The 18,399-nt window shown below is 43.3% G+C and overlaps 1 long non-coding RNA gene across 1 annotated transcript; it reads left to right on the top strand.

Annotated features, from left to right (window-relative positions):
* Window positions 1–777: 777 nt before the first annotated feature.
* LOC114487959 (uncharacterized) lies at window positions 778–7,504 on the top strand. Its single transcript, XR_003683520.1, has 4 exons — window positions 778–877; window positions 5,486–5,652; window positions 6,479–6,569; window positions 7,317–7,504. It is a non-coding gene; the product is annotated as an uncharacterized lncRNA (long non-coding RNA).
* Window positions 7,505–18,399: the final 10,895 nt, after the last annotated feature.

The following is an 18,399-nucleotide window of genomic DNA, read 5'->3' as shown; positions in this document are numbered from 1 at the left end:
GTCTTTAATAATAAATCATGAAACTTCAAAACAATTTTGTTTTGGCTACTGCAGCTTAGGACTAGCCCCCCAGGCTCCCAGAGATATAAATTAGTCCTCCTGGCCAGTAGGGTACCTGGGAAGTTTGAGAAGCTCCTCCAACTTCTTACTCCAAAATACTGGGGACAAAAATGCAGATACAATAGGGGCATTTGTATCTTCTGGACTTTTTTGTACTAGTGGAGGTGCTGATTGCTTAGAAGTGAATAAAGCTGCTTAACACGAGGTGAAAGGCAGGGTGTTTCATCGTTGTGTGTGTGTTGCTTTCACCCTCTGTGGACACCGTTGTGCAGAGTGTCAGTGGAGACTCCAGGGCATAGGTGACAGATGCTACCTTCCAGCCTCCTAGACTCCACTGCTTGTATTTTCCCTTCTCTACCACCGGGGGTCACAAGCGCCCACAGTAATAATGCTCCATGTCTTTCTAAGAAAGCAAAGGAGTTTCTTTTTCGTAAATGAGAGCTGTGTGTGGCTGCAGCAAGGTCCTTTTGCCCCTTCACTGATCAAAGGGGCAAGTGCGGGGACAGCGCGGGTGGGGAGGGGCAATAAGAGGGGACGGAGCTTGGAGCTGCAGGGCAAGAGAGCGGGCTCCTCCCAGGGAAGCCGCCACTTCCTTGCCGGTGACCCCTCGGGGCGGGGTGGGAGTAAGTGGGTGGTAAAGCAACTGTGGGGTGATGGGAAGAACTGCCCCATGTGGACCACATCTCCTTCACCCATAAGCTAAATAGCCTCCTGATGCGCTGCTAAAGGACAGCCAGTGTTAAGAACTGGCTTAAGATGAGGTCAGAGTTTAGAGGCGAATCAACTTAAAGAAAACATTGAATAAGAAAATGTTTAGGTAACCGTAAGTTTGTTTTCTATGTCTGTGAGTCTGTTTCTGTTTTGTACATAGATTCATTTGTAATATTTTTTAGATTCCACAAAGGGGAAAGAGAAGGAGGGGAGAGATAAATTAGGAGTATGGGATTAACAGATACAAACTACTATACGTAAAACAGATAAGCAACAAGAACTTACTGTATAACACAGAGAACAATATTCAATATCTTGTAATAACCTATAATGGAAAATAATGTGAAAAAAATATGTATTATGTAACTGAAAAACTTTGCTGTACATCTGAAACTAACACAATATTGTGACTCAACTATACTTCAATTTGAAAAAAGAAAGAAAGCAAGAAAAGGTTTAGGAAGTCCATGTGTATGGCCAAATGAGTGAGTGACTGAGCTTGGGAAATAGTTATTTTCTTGGCTCTTTCTAGGCTGGGCACCTCTGTGTTCTCAGGCTTTGTGTTCCCAGAGCCTGGTGTAGCTCCTTGGTGGCAGTAGACTCACAGTAAGTGCTGGAAGAAAGTAGAGAGAAAATGAGGGGGGATGGGAAAAGGAAGGAAGGAAAGAATGGAAGGTACATATGTTAAGTTGGTGTAAGTGGTAGATGGCCCCCAGTGGAAGATGGAAGACTCCATCTTCCAGTATCCGTGCCCTTGTGTGACCCTCCCCTGAGTGTGGGCTGGTCCTAGTGACTCACTTCTAATAAACAGAATACGGCAAGTGTGGTAGAGTGTCACTGCCAAGATTAGATAACAAAAAGACTGTAACTTCTGTCTTGAGCATCCTTTTTGCTCTCTGACTTGCTCTCAGGGAAGCCAGCTTCCAAGTTGTGAGCTGCTCCATCAACAGGATGGTGTGGCAAGGTCTTGATGTCTGGCCAACAACTTGAGAAGACCTGATTTCTGCCAACAGTTAAGTGAGTGAGCTTGGAAGCAGGTCATCCCTGTGAGCCTTCATGACTGCAGCTCCAACCAATATCTTGACTGCATCCTTGTGAGAAACCCTGAGTGTGAGACTCCCAGCTCATCACACTGGTTTCCAGACACACAGAAACTGTGAGACAGTAAACATTTGTTATTTTAAGATGCTAATTTTATGATCAATTATTAGGCAGCAACAGGTAACTAATATAGATTTTGGTACCTGGAAATGAAGTGTGGCTGAAATAAATATCTAAAAATGTAGGAGTGCAGGCAGTGGAAAGAGCCTGGAAGGATTTTGAGGAGATGGTTAGAGAAATCCTAAATTGCCTTGAACAGACTTTTTGTAGAAATCTGGGCTTTAAAGCCTCCGCTCTTAATTATTATATCAATACATCCACACATCTCAGAGAATGCAGAGACTCTGCACATATGCAAGAATCTTTATGCAACTGTTTATCTTCCTCTTCAGCAACTCCAGAGAAGTTATTGCTTTTCATGTTTTTAAATATGAGCATGCTATTATTGTAACTATCCAACAGACATTTGAACTCCTTCTGTATGCCAAGCACATGCTTGGCAAGACAAAGGTGAATAAAATCATTTTTGCCCTCGAGAACATAATCTAGTCAAGTATTTTGTTTGTTTGTTTGTTTATATTTTTGTTTTAAAACTGGACCCCAAGTTGAGGAGTCCTTGCATCTGAAAGCTACGTGTATTAATATTATTGAGAGCAATGATCATTCCAGAGGCTCTACACCATTTGGGATTTGAGTTAAGCACACACACAGAAGCTCTTAGTAACTCACCATTTTCTCCTTCTCAGAGCCACGATATCATGTCAGCACTGACCAGCTCTAAACAATATGTTGAAGGTGTCATGCTGCAAGAGCTGAAAAAAGTCTCTGATGTGCTTCTGTGGACCACATTTGACTGAAATGTGGTTTAATAACTGTGCAGACCATAGAGGAAAGAGAACTGGGCTGAGAGTCAGAAGCAGCGTTCTAAGTCTTGTCTTTGCCTTTGACTGAGTGATGCTAGGCTGGCTAATCACTTGGATTTTCTGTGCTTTAGAGAATCAATAAAAATGGAGAAACACACCTACAGGTTCTTGTGAATATCATATACAACAAAATAGCTAAAATTTCCTTGAAAACAATTTTGTTCCTCGCGTGTATGGTGATAATCTTGCAATGTTCATAGAGATCTAATTATAATTTTCCTTTTTTTTTTCTTGGCAACAATTTCCTATGTTCTGACAACTTTCCCAGAAGTATTTCAAAGATAAGCACCAATGGCCAATAATATATTCCAGATTTAGTATTAATCTTATAAAATTTATAGAACCAAAATGAAATACCTCTTGTCAATTTTTTCCCCATGGAATCCAACAAGGCACATTTTCACTTCCTTCACATGCACCCGCCTCATTTCCCCTTTTCCCACTTTCCTTCTGTCTTCCCTCCTTTTCTTCCCCTGGAAAATAAAGGTGCTAAAATCCATTTGGCCAAATAAAACAGATAGGTAATATTTAGCGTTAGCAAGGCAATAGAGAAGCAGACACTTTTCATACTCTGCTGTTGGAACTATAGATTGGCCTGGCCTTTTAAGAGCACCAAGTGGCTATATTTCAAAAATTTTAAATTTTGACCCCAAAAGTTTACAATTTGACCCCAAAAGTTCACTTCCAAGAATTATTTCTACAAAAATTACTTGCACAAGTCATATTATGCATAAGGAGAAACAGTCATTCCCAATGCTGTTTAAAATAATGAAAATTCGGAAAGAATATAAATGCCACCAAGGTGTTTATTTACAGTAACTGATAACATGGACTGGTATGCAGCTGTTCAGAAGAATTCAATAGATCTGTATATCTACTGGCATGGAAAGATCTCTCAGACATTATGAGCAAGAAAACAAGTTTACTTTTTCACTTTACTCATGGAACAAATATTTATTTAGCACTTATACGTCAAGCAGTGGTATAGGTACATGAAATATAACAATGAACAATTCAGGCAAAATTCCTGTCCTCAAGAGTTTGCATTCTAGTTGAAGTTCAGTGTTTAAAGTATGACCTCATTTAGGTTAAAAAGAATCATATATGGATATGTTTGCAAATGAGTAGAAAATGACTTGAAGTTTATAATGAATGAATGAATCTGACATGGGCTTCCAGTGCGCAAGAAGGATGTTCCTGTTGACAGCATGAGCTCAGAGACAGGGACCCGGGTAGATGGGCACACCCCGAATGCCTGAGTCACAGGGAAGTGTGCTGGATCATAAGGTAGAAGTATGAGTTAGGCAGCTGTGGACTGGCAGGAAGAGTACTCCATGATTACATCTCTATCTACATGGATTTTACATACTCTCATTGAAAAGATTCAATAACCCAAAGACCTCTGCAACCTTCTGGCCTCACCTAATGTGAGGGTAGCGTTTGTTCCAAACGTCTTAAAGCTAATGAAGCTTTAGGGTCCCAAACTCAGATGCTTGCAGGAGCCAGAAGGCATGATGGAGAAGTTGATCAGCTTAGTCTGGGCTTGAGACTCAGCCCTTTCTCAGAGGGCAGCTGTCATGTGGCTCAGCCCCGCGGGGGCTGTGCTGGAAGACGGGCCTTGGACGCCAGATCTTCTGATTTTTAAGCCACGTAGACTCTGGACATTTGTAAATGTTGACTCAGAAATTTTTTACACTTCTAAAAAATCACAGCTGCCAATAGCACCTGGCTCACAGCCTCCAGTTTGTGACCTGCTAGTCTTCACTGCAGGTTCTTTGAAGGAGCCATGAGAGAACTACCTTAGCTTAGCATACCACACAGCAAGCCTCTGGAGGGCCTGTGTAGACACAACTCCCGGCAGAGAGGTCCACGCTCAGCCACTGCTAGAAAGCCCTCCCTCCCAGCCTCTTTCAGCCCTGCCAGCCCACCTATAGGAAAGTGTGCTTCACCTCCTACCTGGCAGCTTTGCTAAAAGAACAAGCCCTCCTGAGAGGCAAGTGAACTCAAGTGAAAATTTCTACTTCATTATAATTAAACACACACACACACCATAGAAGAATCCACAAAAGATGTGAACAACCTAACAATACACCCTGTCTACATCCTACTCCAGCCCACAACCAAGTCACATTCCTTCCCATTAACTCCTTATTCTGTAGAGCACTGAATTCTTGTCCATACTCCATCACTGTTTAATTTTGAGTCTTTGAGTCTCAGTTTCTTCATCTGTAAAATGGGGAGAGAGATTTCTGCCTCAGAGGACCATGAGGATTAAATCAAAAGACATGTGAGAGAGCTTTGTCATCTATAAGACATTGTGAAAATATAATATATGTTTATTACTAGTAAGGGGCCAGATTGGGGAACCAGGGAAGGTTTTCAAGTAGATTTTTCAATGTGCTTCAGAAAGAACTCTCTGGTAACATTCAAAGCATGCTCTAGCGAGGGGAAGGGCTGGAATAAAGAGACCAGTTTGGACTGTTGCAATGGTGGAGGTGAGTGGTCATGAAGGACATTGACATTGGGATGCACCAAAGGGCCCCATGTGAGAGAGGCAGTCCAGAGAAGGAGGGCAGTGGTGATCTCGAAGTTGTAGTCTGAGTGACTGGGATGATAAGGATGACATGAACTGAAATGGGTACTTTATTTATGGGTTCAGCAATGTTTACTGAGTGCCTGTTTTCTTCCAGGCACCAGTCTGGAGGCTTGGAGTACATCCAGGAGCACCATGTGAGTTCCCTGTTCTCAGGGCTTACGTTCTGGAAGTGCACCGTGGACCTCTGCCAGCTGTTAAAATTAGATGTGCATAGCCCAATCCAAGGATGAACTTGAGTTGGCATGACCTGAAGCGCAGACAGTGAGTCTCTGTCTAAATGAAAGAGCCTTTACGTCCATGACAGGTTTCAGAAAATGTTGTAAGAATTTTTTTCTTTCTTACTTTTTATTTTGAAACATTTCAAACATATACAAAAGTAGAAAGACTAGTGTAATGAACTCCCATGCCTGTATTACTCAACTTTCATAATTACCAACTTACAGCCAATTCATCAACACTCCTATCCATTTCCATCCCCATTGCCCTGTTCTGATTTATTTTAAAGCAATTCTCAGATATTGTCTCATGTCAATATATAAGTATTAAATAGTTTGCTATACAGCAGGTTCTTATAAATTATCTATTTTATATATAGTAGTGTGTATATATCAATCCCAATCTCCTAATCTCCTCCCCCTGCTCTTATCCCCTGGTAACCGTTTGTTTTCTACATCCATGACACTACTTCTGTTTTTGTTTGTTTGTTTGATTTTTTTTGTTTTTGTTTTTGCGGTACGTGGGCTTCTCACTGTTGTGGCTTCTCCCGTTGCGGAGCACAGGCTGCGGACGCACAGGCTCAGCGGCCATGGCTCACCGGCCCAGCCGCTCCGCGACATGTGGGATCTTCCCGGACCGGGGCACGAACCCGTGTCCCCTGCATCGGCAGGCGGACGCGCAACCACTGCGCCACCGGGGAAGCCCTTAATATATATTTCTAAAAGATCAAGACTTTTTAGATATATGATCACAGTACCATTGTCATTCCTTGAAAAAGTTAACAATAATTCTTTAATCTTTTTGCTAACTAAAATGAACTATTCTGAGGTTGCTGATTTCATCTTTAAAGAGTTTATGTATGCAACTACAGTTTCAGGAATCCTCTCACCAAAGGCAAGGAAAGACCCTAAACGATGTATTTGGAAATCTGTGTGCTGTTTACATCTCGCAACATGGAGGAGGTGAGTAATAAACAAGTAAAGAAATAAGTGGAATAGATAATTGCAGTTAATACTAAGTGCCAGGAGGAAAATGAAGCAGGGCAGTGTGGTGGTGCTTGGGGGTGGCAAGGGGGCTTCCTCTCTTAGGAAGGAACCTCCAAAGACATGGTGAAAGGGAATCATTTCAGAGAGAGGGTGCAGAGAGAGCAGAGAGAGCAGAGACCCTGCCCATGAGGAGGCCAGGAGACTAGAATGATGGGGAGAAGGGGACACTGGTAGCAAATGAGGTCAAATCATGCAACCAGGGGAAGGAGCCTGGAGTTTTCATTCTAAGTGTGAAAGGAAACCGTTGAAGGGTACTGAGCTGGGGAATTAGCTGATTTACATTAAAAAAAAAAATAGTCCTGCCTACTAAATGGAAAAAAGGTTGGAGACAGGCAAGGTAGGAGTAGGGAGACTGACTAATCTGGGGCTCTTGAGTTGTCACCCTATCCTTATTGTCACCGAGCAGGATCCAGTGGGGCCTCCCCTGGACAGATCCCCTTCATGTCTTCTGCCTGCCTCTTGTTTATAGAAAAACTTTAGCCTCCTAGGCCTTTCCTGAGTTCCAAAGAATAAATTTAATCAGTAAGTGAGAAAATGCAAAAACATGGGAAAATAGTCAGACAAGACAAAAATTATAATAGTTTAGCCATTAAACAAAGTCAAGGACCTTTGGTTCCTCCTCTAGGTAATATTCTGAGCCACATCCTTTGAGCTCTTTTGCAGATTCTGAAACTCCCACCAAGTCTACTATATGCACGTAGACCCCAGACCAGTTAGAACCAAAAGGTTGATGATGTTGACTCCCAGTTACCTCACCACCAACCAATCAGAAGAATGTCCACAAGCCAATCACTCACCCCTCAACCCTCTCCTCAGTGAGTAGTCCTTTTCCTCTTTTCCCTATACAGTAAGTCCCCTACATATGAACCTTCAAGTTGCCAGCTTTCAAAGATGCAAACATGTGTTCACATGTCTAATCACATAAGTTAGTTCACGTGTCTGCTGTACATTGTCATGTGCGTGCATCCTCTACAAGTGGTTGTGCTTTTGTGTACTGTACTGTACAGTACTGTATAGAGTACAGTAGTACAGTAACTTTATTTCAAGTCCAGGATGTCTGGAAGCAAGAGTAAAAGCAGCAGTGATGTAGCTGGTACTGGGAAGAACCGAAGAGATTCACAACACGGGAAATGGCAAGGGGATTTTCTTTATTTGGGGAGACACTGTTAGTTTTTGAGGCACAGGGCCCAAACATAGAATGGTACACAAAGGTTGCAGCAGCCGTTCAGAAGCAATCCAGTGCTACTGTGTCATCTATGACGAGGAAAGAAGAGCTACTACCCAGACATCGCTGGATCGCTTTTCCAAGAGGGGAGATAGAATTGAATCCAGCAAGGAACCAGAACCTGTGCCATCCACGTCAGGCGTGAGTGAAATTGCAGCCTGGCCTCCGTCTCCTGTTGCTGACGATCCTTCAGCTCTACCATCTCCCACCTCCTGTCCTCCTCCAGTCAGTATCTCTTCTTGCCTGTTCACTGGATGCCAGCTGTTGTAGTGTACTACTGTACTTTTCAAGGTACTCTACTGTAAGATTAAAAACGTTTTCTTTATTTTTTGTGTTTGTTTGTTTTTTATGTATTATTTGTGTGAAAAGTATTATAAACCTATTACAGTACGGTACTATATAGCCGATTGTGTTAGTTGGGTACCTAGGCCAACTTTGTTGGACTCACAAACAAATTGGACTTACGAACACGCTCTTGCAACAGAAATCGTTTGTATGTAGAGGACTTACTCTATTATCTCTGAGCAAAACCTGGGCAGTGGGGAGTTGGTTCTTCGGGACATGAGTCCACCTTCTTCCCAAGATTGCTGGCTTCCTCAATAAAGCTATATTTCCTTTTACGCAACACTTGTCTCTCAGTATTAGATTGTTGAGCAGCAGAACCTGAGTTCAGTAACACCTATAGGATGGTGGCAGCGAACGGAAAGAATTGGATGAATATGGGAGGTCTTCTTACAAGGAGATGAAAGAGAACCAGCAGGTTTGGGGATGGCTGTGGTAATAACTTCATTTTTAAAGCATTAAGGATAAGATGCCAGTGGACTAGTTTTAGGAGGGCATGAGGCTATTTGAGGGCATCCATTAAAATAGCTGGGTTAGTCCTCACAGTGGGTGCACAGCAGTGAGGGACCAGGTGTCCAGCTGGCCACTCCTTCCTGTGAGCCCACACCCCCAGCTCACACCAGCATCACAGTCATGATGCAATGATGCTCCTCCATACCCCACTTCCTTCAGAAGTGGGAAAAACTGCAGGTGGGTTTGTTTCTGTCTTCTTTCTTCCAGTGTCCCCACCCCACTCAGGGTCTCCCTCCACATGAGGAGGGAGCAGTGAGGAATAGCTGTGAGAGGGGACAGTGATGGAAGGTGTGAGAGTTTCTACTCAGCAGAAAAATATTTTCATTCATTCACAGAGCAATTTTCAGCTTATTGCATGTTGGGTACCACGTGAGGAACTAATGGGGCTAAAAAAGGAAAAGAAGGTACACTCCATCCTCAAACTGTTCTGTTCTAATGAGAGGGAGAGGGTACATTTATTAGAAACCAGTAGGGAGTTAAATGGGGTATAAAATAAAGGTGAAGTAGACTAGAGAGAGAGGTAGGCACAGATAAGAAATAAAATCATCATTTTTCCAAGGATACTTGAGGAATACATATCTTATTTCCCCAGCCCTAACATCACCCAGTCACCTTAGCCTCAGGATTCTTTGGGTTTCCCCAGCAAGTATCAATTTTATTGGGAAAGGAGCTGTATAGTTTAGCTATCATATAAAATCTAGACAGATAGTGTGACAATGAATTTTTCTCCCTAATTCTTAAAATTATTTAAATGAAAATATTTATAAAGGCATAAGAATTAGATCACATTTGATTGCCCAATTAATAAATTATCCTTATTTAAAAAGGCATAATTAAGTGTACTGGAAAATCTAGAACAGATGCCCTATAATATTATTTGTTGCTTTGTCAGTGCCTCTCCTGCCCACCCCACCCCTACTTGGCCAATTTTCTTTGAGAAAGGGGGCCTAAGCTGAGTGACTTAAAAGATTATAAATCAATCTCTGGACTAAATTGGCTAATTCACAAAACTGTGAGCTATTTATATCTAACTTAGACTTGGCTTATAACAACCCAGCAATTGGGAACTCTCTACCATGGTTTATTGATATCGTGCTGCTAAGATATTTTTGAAATATTTCTCCTGCTTACATAGTCACAGGTGTTTCAGAAGATTTTGGACTAGCTGGCCCAAAAGGGCACTCCAAGGTTTGTCGAGGGACCAAGGAGGGGCTACTTCTCTTGGACAGCAGCAGGAAAGAGGGAGGGAGAGTGCAGGAGAGCAGACATTAGACAGCAAGGCTGTCCCCTGGCCTGTGGGATTTAATCTAGTCATTCAATCCATCGGGAATTGTGGGATGTCTGCCACACATCGGCACCAGAACCACAAGAAGCTAGGAAAGACGCACTCAGTGATGTAGGCTCACAACCTTGAGTGCTTACCGGGGCCAGGCAGGTGAGATCAATGAACTAGTGGGTAGGAGCAAGGAGCACAAAGCCCCCGAGATCTCTTATTTACCTACGTTTAAATTTAATTTTCTATTTACCATAAGGAAATAGTACAAGCATGTTGATAGATGGCAATGGATTCTCCTTTGGTATGAAGAGCACAGTAGAGAATGGTGGTACCCTGTGGCATGCAGGCCCCATCTAAGAAAGGTGGGAGTGGCAGCTCCAATTAAGCTCTGACTATAGTCAGGCCAGACATGCCAAAACTCCAGTTTTTCAAGTGAAGCCAGAGGTCAATATTTTGGGGTCAGATCTTATTTCTAATAGTTGGCATCTAATTAAAATATTTAGAAAACACCTTTGGAGCCATAATTCTGTGGCCAAGCCAACCTGGTTTCATTCCCTGAAGAAATGAGCCCTGTCCTTAAGCAAGTTGCCTTATCCCTGGATGAATAACACATACTAACTTGGGCAGGAAATGAGAATATCTCTGGCATATAATGGTTGCGTGATATATGTTCAACCTCTTCCTCTTTCTCATTATGAAACAATATTTTTCCATATCTTTCCTACTCCTTTCTAAGAGGGGTGAAATCCCTTCCTCCAGTTGGAGAAGGAAAGTGGGCAGGAAAAGAAACACTGAGAGTTTGTTTTGCTAACGAGGGTGACGGGTTAAGGAGGTTAGTAGAGACCTATATTTCTCTAGAATGGACTCAGGGTCAGAGAATCTGGAGAGGAAGAGAAAGGCTGGGGCAAAGGGGGACAATAAGCAGCAGCAAAGAGATTGAGTTGATGAAGGGAAAGCAACTTTAGGGAAAAGAGAAGGCAAAGCTAAAAGGGACCTCAGCATATTTTGCCGTGTGGTATGTACATAATCCCCTGTACACCCAAGACATTTAAAAAATAATCTATGGTCCTCTTCAGTGCGTTTGTAGTCCTATTTGTGTTTTCTCTGAGATGAGAATGAAACGCAGCCAGGGTTACCTAAGCCTGTGCCACAAAGAGTGGTAATGACTAAAGGTGACAAAGGTGTGCTGCCTGCATTTTCCAACCAAGAATGGCAGGAACCCAAGGTCTGACAACAGAATGAGATATTTGACCATAAACGAATGTCATAAAGAGTCGAGGTTCTAGGATTGGCTATGGTAGCCAAAAAAGAAGGCTCATTAAAAAGGGAAGATATGAAAGCAGAGGGCAGGGGAGGTGAAGAGGTGCCTGGTACATCCTGAGGATGGGGGTAAACAGAAGCTTTATGCCCAGAATATGTCTCATATTCATGTTAGGAGGGTGGGGCCAGAGTCATCATCAGCTGTAGGTTAGCTTTAATTTAGTCAAGGCTCCAAGCTTTGCTCCCTTACCCTCAGAGTGTCGAAGGACTGTAGGTAAGACCCTCAACATCACATCCTTAGAGACCAGGCTGTCAGACATAGTCACTCCAAAGTTCGGATCTTAGAAACATTTGTATGCGTGCAATGGGCATTTGTAACTTCACTGGTTATATTTTTTTTCCTGCCTGTAGAATCTGGGTCTAGACATTCAGAACTAGCCAGTTCTGCTGAGTCAGTTGTCTGTGTGAGCCTGCACACAGCAAACTCACGAGGTTGGCTCCTGAGGAGATGTCTTCGAACCCGGGTTGGGCCACCTGTCTCAGTATGCTTACAGAGTGAGCGAGGAGAGGTCCAGTGCAGGGGTCCAGAAGTTGCCTCTCGCCTGGCTTCCCCACCAGCCGCAAAATCCTGGGCAGGCCTACTAACCTCCAGGACCTCAATGTCAAATGAGGACATTTCTGGATCTGCATGTGAAGATTTTACATTTTATATAGTTTACATTTTTATATTTTACATGAGGAAACTAAGGCACAGAGAGGTTAAACAGCTTGTCCAGGGTCACACAGCTAGTGGTCTGGCTCTAGGGTTAACTACTACACTATATATCTCAGAGATATTATTAACCGAGAAGACAAGAGGCTTTGGAATCAGACAATCCTGGGCCTGCCAGTTCTTAGCTCCGTGGCCTTGGGAAAATTAGTGAATGTCTCTGTGCCTCGGTTTCCTCATCTGTAAAACATGGATAATAAACTTATCTACGTCAGAGAGTTGTTGTTTAGTAATGCACAGGAAGTGGTAACACATTATAGAAATATGCTCCATAAACAGCTATTATTGCTAGATGCAGCCCTGGCTAGGGAATGTAGGTGCAGAAATAAAAAGAAGAGGTGTAGGAGTAAAGGGTGACAACGAGAGGCCTGGGGATATAGACCCCACAAGAGGACCAACCTTATTTTGCTTTCTGCTATTGATGAAGGTACATCCTGAATGCCAGAGGATCCTGTGTATAGGGAGTGGAGGCGGGGACCAAAAGTGGGGATAGGTGTGTGCTGGGTGGAACAGTGGACAGTGAATTCTCAGGAACTTCAGCCAAGTGCCCATCTAGTCCCATGATGTTCCTGGGCACAGGATGAAGAATCCAGTCTCCTCCTAGGACAGGTCACTTTCCAGATCAAATCATTCATGTCTTCAACAACAGATCACAGGAAGTCAACTAATCAAGTGGTGGCTGGCAGTACTCTGCCCCCTGCCTGGTAGCACAGGTGATGACAGGCCCTTCCAAACAAGCTGGTTTTCCATGTTTAATCCATATCTTCTTTAATGACAACCAGGCTTGTCTGGTCTAGGTGACTTTTAGGCCAAAGATACAGACACTCCCATGCATTATGGAGGGCTGCTTCTCCAAGTACAGGAACAGACTCAACTCTCTATAATCAAGAAGGCTTCAGCTGGCTGTGGATATTAGTTTGGGAACCAGGCCAGGCCTTGGCAAATTAACTTGGCTGGAAAATAATAGCATTAATTAAGCAATCACAGGGAGAACACAGAGCAAGTCACTCATGTTTAAAATTCTGCCCCTGGCTGAGTATCCCATTCACTGGCCTTGGAGGCAAAGGTACGACACTACTCACTGAGGCCCTTGAGGGCTGATAACAGCCAGTCTCTGGGGAAGAGGCCTGGTCTGCTAACAGCATCTCTGCAGGAGCACAGGGGTATTCTCCTAAAATAAACATGCCCCCACGAGACAGGAGGGTGGTCACACACCCCACCCAGCTGAGGCTCCAGGAGGGTACACCAGCACCCTCTGTCCCCGGAAATGGAATCCACATTGGCCTCTGGACCATACTTCCCTAATAGCTTGGAGACCTCTCTTCCCTAACAGCTTGTCCCCTGAATGAATTTCCCTGTGACTGGGTCCCTTTGTCCCCAGGTTTTAAAAGAAAGCATTAAGATTCCAAGATAAATTTCCTTCTGCAGAAGTCAGAACCATCCCAAATTTGGTGTAGCCCTTTCACTGGAATCTTGCTGCTTATGATTTTCTGCTTCAATTTATTTTTACTAGGAAAATATACTGTTCTGGTTAATTGTAAACTATAAACAAAAAAATCTTCCAATAAAGCAAGAATTAAACAATTTAAATTATTTATATAAATATATAAATGATATATATATGCTAAATAATTCATTCTAGATAGTGTGGGATAATAAACACTGATCTGGAGTTCACTGGATTCCAAGGCAAGGGTCAACCCCTTCTGCTTGAACATTGAGCTGTTAGATTTGATTCAAATCTGAAGTAACCAGGACAGTAACTCTTAGGCTGATGTTTCCTCTGAAGGGAAAGAAAAGTCAGAAAAGGTAAAGATAATGCAACTGTCAGTGGAGAGAATTTGCTGCTCTGACCTTGCCTGGCCCAGCTGGGTCCCTGGATCACCCTACTGGTCTCTGCCATGAGCATGTGTTGGGTAACAGGACAAAGACTGTCCAGAGGTGGGGTTTTTGTTGTTTTTGTTGTTTTGTCTTGTTTTCACTCCTTTCTTGTACAATATCGCTCTTTCTAGATCACACTTCAGGAAAAGATTAGGGCAGCTTCTCAATGCTAAGCAGTGGCATATCTTCTAAGTTATCTAAATAAAAGTCATCTTTTTCAAAACTCACACAAGCTTTTTCTTCCAGGGTTCAACCTGCCCAACATCATCGAACTTCCCTTCTCTTGAGGTGAAAAAGAGCCCAGAGGTTTTAATATTCCCCGATGCAAGGGAAAAACTGTACCAGGTTTTGGAATCATCCTAGCTCTGAGACCTACCAGTTGAATCTCAGTTTCTTCACAGTAGACAGTAATCCTACCCATCCCATAGAGATGGGAGGGTTAAATGAAAGTAGCCATATGTCTCCTAGCACATAGAAAACACTCAGTGTTAGCTGTGGCTGCTATGATTATTTCTTCTGGTATTACTAAAAGGGCAAGTGGCTCTTTCAACCAGGTTGCAAACTGATTACCTAAAGAAAGTTTTGATTATATGCTTTGTATATTTCATACGGGGGAATATAAGCCATTATACATTCAATCAAAGAATTGGATTCTGGGACTTCCCTGGTGGCTCAGTGGTTAAGACTCTGTGCTCCCAACGCATGGGGCCAGCATGCATGCTGCAACTATGAGTTCACATGCCACAACTAAGGAGCCAGCAAGCTGCAACTCAGCAGCCCGTGAGCTGCAACTAAGGAGCCCACCTGCTGCAGCTAAGACCTGGTGCAACCTAATTAATTAATTATTAAAATAAAGAAGAAGAATTGGATCCTGTTAGACAGCTGGGTTACAGACTCATCTTGGCCATTCATCAGCCACCAGCCTTGGCACATTATTTATCTCCAAGAGTCTGTTCCTTTCTTTTCCATCTGGGCCAATCATACCTGCCCCCCAGGCCTCACAGAGCTGTTGAAAGGAGCTACAAGATGGCCTGGGTAAAAGTGGTTTGGAAAAGGTTTCAAGTACTATCCAGAGTGAAAGATATTATTGTTGGGATGTGGGAAGCTGAGCTTCTGTGAGCATATTTTGATTTGCATTTGAACTTGGGGGCAGGCATAAAGAATGCCAGTCCTGCTCATTTTTGTAGCCCTAGGACACTCCATAGGTGTTCAAACTGTTGATTTACTTTTTAAAGAAACAAGCTAGGAATCTTGAACCTCTCTCCTCTGGCTCTCTCCTTTCCCTTCTCTAGGGTTTGAATTTTCTTCCCATATAATTTAATTTCACTGTTGGCAGCCACTATTGGTTTCACCTATTATGAAAAGAATCCTCTTATGTTAAGAGGCCATGAGCCTGGAACACTGGAAGCAATCACCACTGTTCTACACTTGGACGTCAACATGGGAATTGCTTTCTGTGGCAGACATCCTCTCTGCATTGGAAGGGAAACCTGCCAGAGTGGGACAGGATGCAGATGCCTGGCAAACCCTTCAACCGATTCTACTGTGCTTGGGATCAAGTCCAGAGTCCTCAAGGTGACCTTGGGGCCTCCCTGGACCAGTTCCTGCCCTATTCTCTAGCCTGATTCTCAGGCCTGAACTTACTTCTTTCAGGATGTCTTCTCAGTTCATTGAATGCGATACCCTCTCTCTTAAATCTGGGCACTCCACTCCATCACCTTGGATGTCATAGCTCCAATCTCCCCATCATCATGACTTCTCTCCCTAGATTTGCTTTAGTTTGTCTTGTTGATAGTAGGGTGGATTCTGTTTCGCCTGAAGATGTATGAATCACCCAAAGTCCATAGTTTACATTAGAGCTCACTTTTGGTGTTGTACGTTCTATGGGTTTGGACAAATGTAATGACATGTATACACCATTGTGGTATCACACAGAGTAGTTTCACTGCCCTAAAAATCCTCTGTGCTCTGTTTATTCATCTCTCTTTCTGCCCTAACCCCTGGCAACCACTGATCTTTTTAGTGTCTGCATAGTATTACCTTTTCTAGAATATCATATATTTGAAATCATACTAGCCTTCTCAGATTGGCTTCTTTCACTTAGTAATAGGCATTTAAGTTTCTTCCATGTCCTTTCATGACTTAATATCTCATTTCTTGTTAGTGCTGGAAAATATTTCATGGTATGAATGTACCACAGTTTATTTATCCATTTACCTGTTGAAGGACATCTTGGTAGTTTCCAGTTCTGGGAAATTATGAATAAAGCTGCTATAAACATCCATGTGGAGGCTTTTGTGTGGAGATGAGTTTTCATCTTCTTTGGAGAAATGTCAAGGAGTACAATTTATGGATCATGCAATAAGAGTGTGTTTAGTTTTGTTAGAAACGGCCAAACAGTCTTTTTTAAAAAAAAATTTATTTATTATTTATTTATTTTTTGGCTGCATTGAGTCTTCGTTGCTGTGCGCGGGCTTTCTCTAGTTGCGTCAAGTGGGGCTACTCTTCGTTGTGGTGCACCAGCTTCTCATTGCAGTGGCTTCTCTTGTGGAGCATGGGCTCTAGTCACACAGGCTTCAGTAGTTGTGGCTCGCGGGCTGTAGAGCGCAGGCTCAGTAGTTGTGGCACACGGGCTTAGTTGCGCCATGGCATGTGGGATCTTCCCAGACCAGGGATCAAACCCGTGTCCCCTGCATTGGCAGGCGGATTCTTAACCACTGCACCACAAGGGAAGTCCGAAACTGTCTTTCAAAGTGGCTATACCATTCTACTGACCTTTTAAGGCACAGCCTGGTCAGCTGTGCCAGGAGACAGCATGGATTTCTTGGCAGCAAGTACCCCAATTCCAATGTCCAAAGGTCTTGAGATATCTGTTGTGGCTATGTGCATGATCCCAGACCAGGGCAGCACAGGGCAAATACCCTGTGTTTCATACACAATTAACCAATTGTGTGTTATTGGTGAGTCTGAACTGGGGCAACGTATATTGTATTCAACTTACCTGTTGCTCTGAGGGCCACTGACAGCCAGAGAAGTGCTACTCTATGTTTGCTACAAGTGCACTTGTAAGAACAGGGAAAGCATGGCTGTCCCTTCTTTGAAAATGCCCCTAGACACGATCACCATCCAGCTGTGTCTACCGACTGGCTGCTCATTCCTCCTTGTTCATTGGGGATTCGCCCCCAAATCATGGGTTTCCTTTTCTCTCGCCACCATAATATTCAGCCCGTGACTTCTCAGGTCCTCGACCTTCTCATTTCGAACAAGCTTCGTCCAGCAACCCACTCCCATCATCACCTCAGAGCCCTCATATCAATAAAATCCACACTCTTCAGAAATCTCAGTTTCAAACAAGTCACTCTCTCAATACCACAATTTATGTTTTCCGATTCATCCACCACAACTCTTTGAATTCAACCCCTCCCATCCCTTGATCCCGCCTCTTTCCCATGACCCACCAGCCCCCTCCCCATCCCCCCCATTTTCTCAACTTCTCTCGTTTAATGTCCTCCTAGGGTCCATCTCCCCATCACACCCTCACACTTCCTTTCGTTCGTTACTCCTGACCGGCATATCGAAATCCTGAGCGAAATTCACTCTGCCTTCTCTGTGTCTATCCTGAGCGGCTCCAAGTTGCTGCTTAATAACCACCAACAAGGCTGACTGGCTTCATCGCAAACCATCATCTTAAGCTGTACAGTGGCCCACGCTCTCCTGACACACCTGCCATGCTTTCCTAGTTGAAGTTCCTCTTTTCTGTAATGACATTTCAGACCTTCTCCTGTCTTCAAATCTTCCACACTCTTTCCCCCTGAATCCTGGCTAATGAGGTAGCGTCGAACACCCTGAGAATACAGCAGCCAGAGAGGAACTCCCTCATCTCATGCCAATCTAGAAACACTTCTGAATTTGTACTGGCTTCTGCTTCATTTCTACTGTAGGGAAGAAAGCCTCTCTCTCCTAACAATAATCTACCTTCCTTGGGCTCTGGATGGGCTCACCTCTCAAGGAGTTTATTGCTTTAATTATTATCTTCTCCTGCATCATCACGCCATTAGTCCCTCCCTCTCCACTGCATTCTTTTTTGGTTTTGTTTTTATTTGGGGGAGGGGGCGGTGGGAGAGTATAATTTACATATAATAACATACATACAAATAACATCCCAGAAGTTCATTTCATGTTCTGTTCCAGTCAATCTTCACCCGCATGGGCAACCATTGCTCTAATTATTATCACCATAGATGATATTTTCCTGCTTTTGGCCATTCTATAATTGGAATTGTATAGAATGTACCCTTTCGTACCTGGCTTCTTTTGCTCAATATAATGTTCTTTTAGATTAATCCATGTTGTTGTGTATATCAGTAGTTTCTATTGCTGGGTGGTATTCACAATTACCGCAATTTGTTTACCCGTTCATCTCTCGAGGGAACTTTGGGCTGTTTCCAGGTCTGAGCTACTATAAGTAAGGCTGCTCTGG

Source organism: Physeter macrocephalus, chromosome 16, assembly GCF_002837175.3.
Source record: "Physeter macrocephalus isolate SW-GA chromosome 16, ASM283717v5, whole genome shotgun sequence".
NCBI lineage: Eukaryota > Metazoa > Chordata > Mammalia > Artiodactyla > Physeteridae > Physeter > Physeter macrocephalus.
Note: the sequence above shows the minus strand (reverse complement) of the source record. Positions and strands in the feature narration are given on the sequence as shown.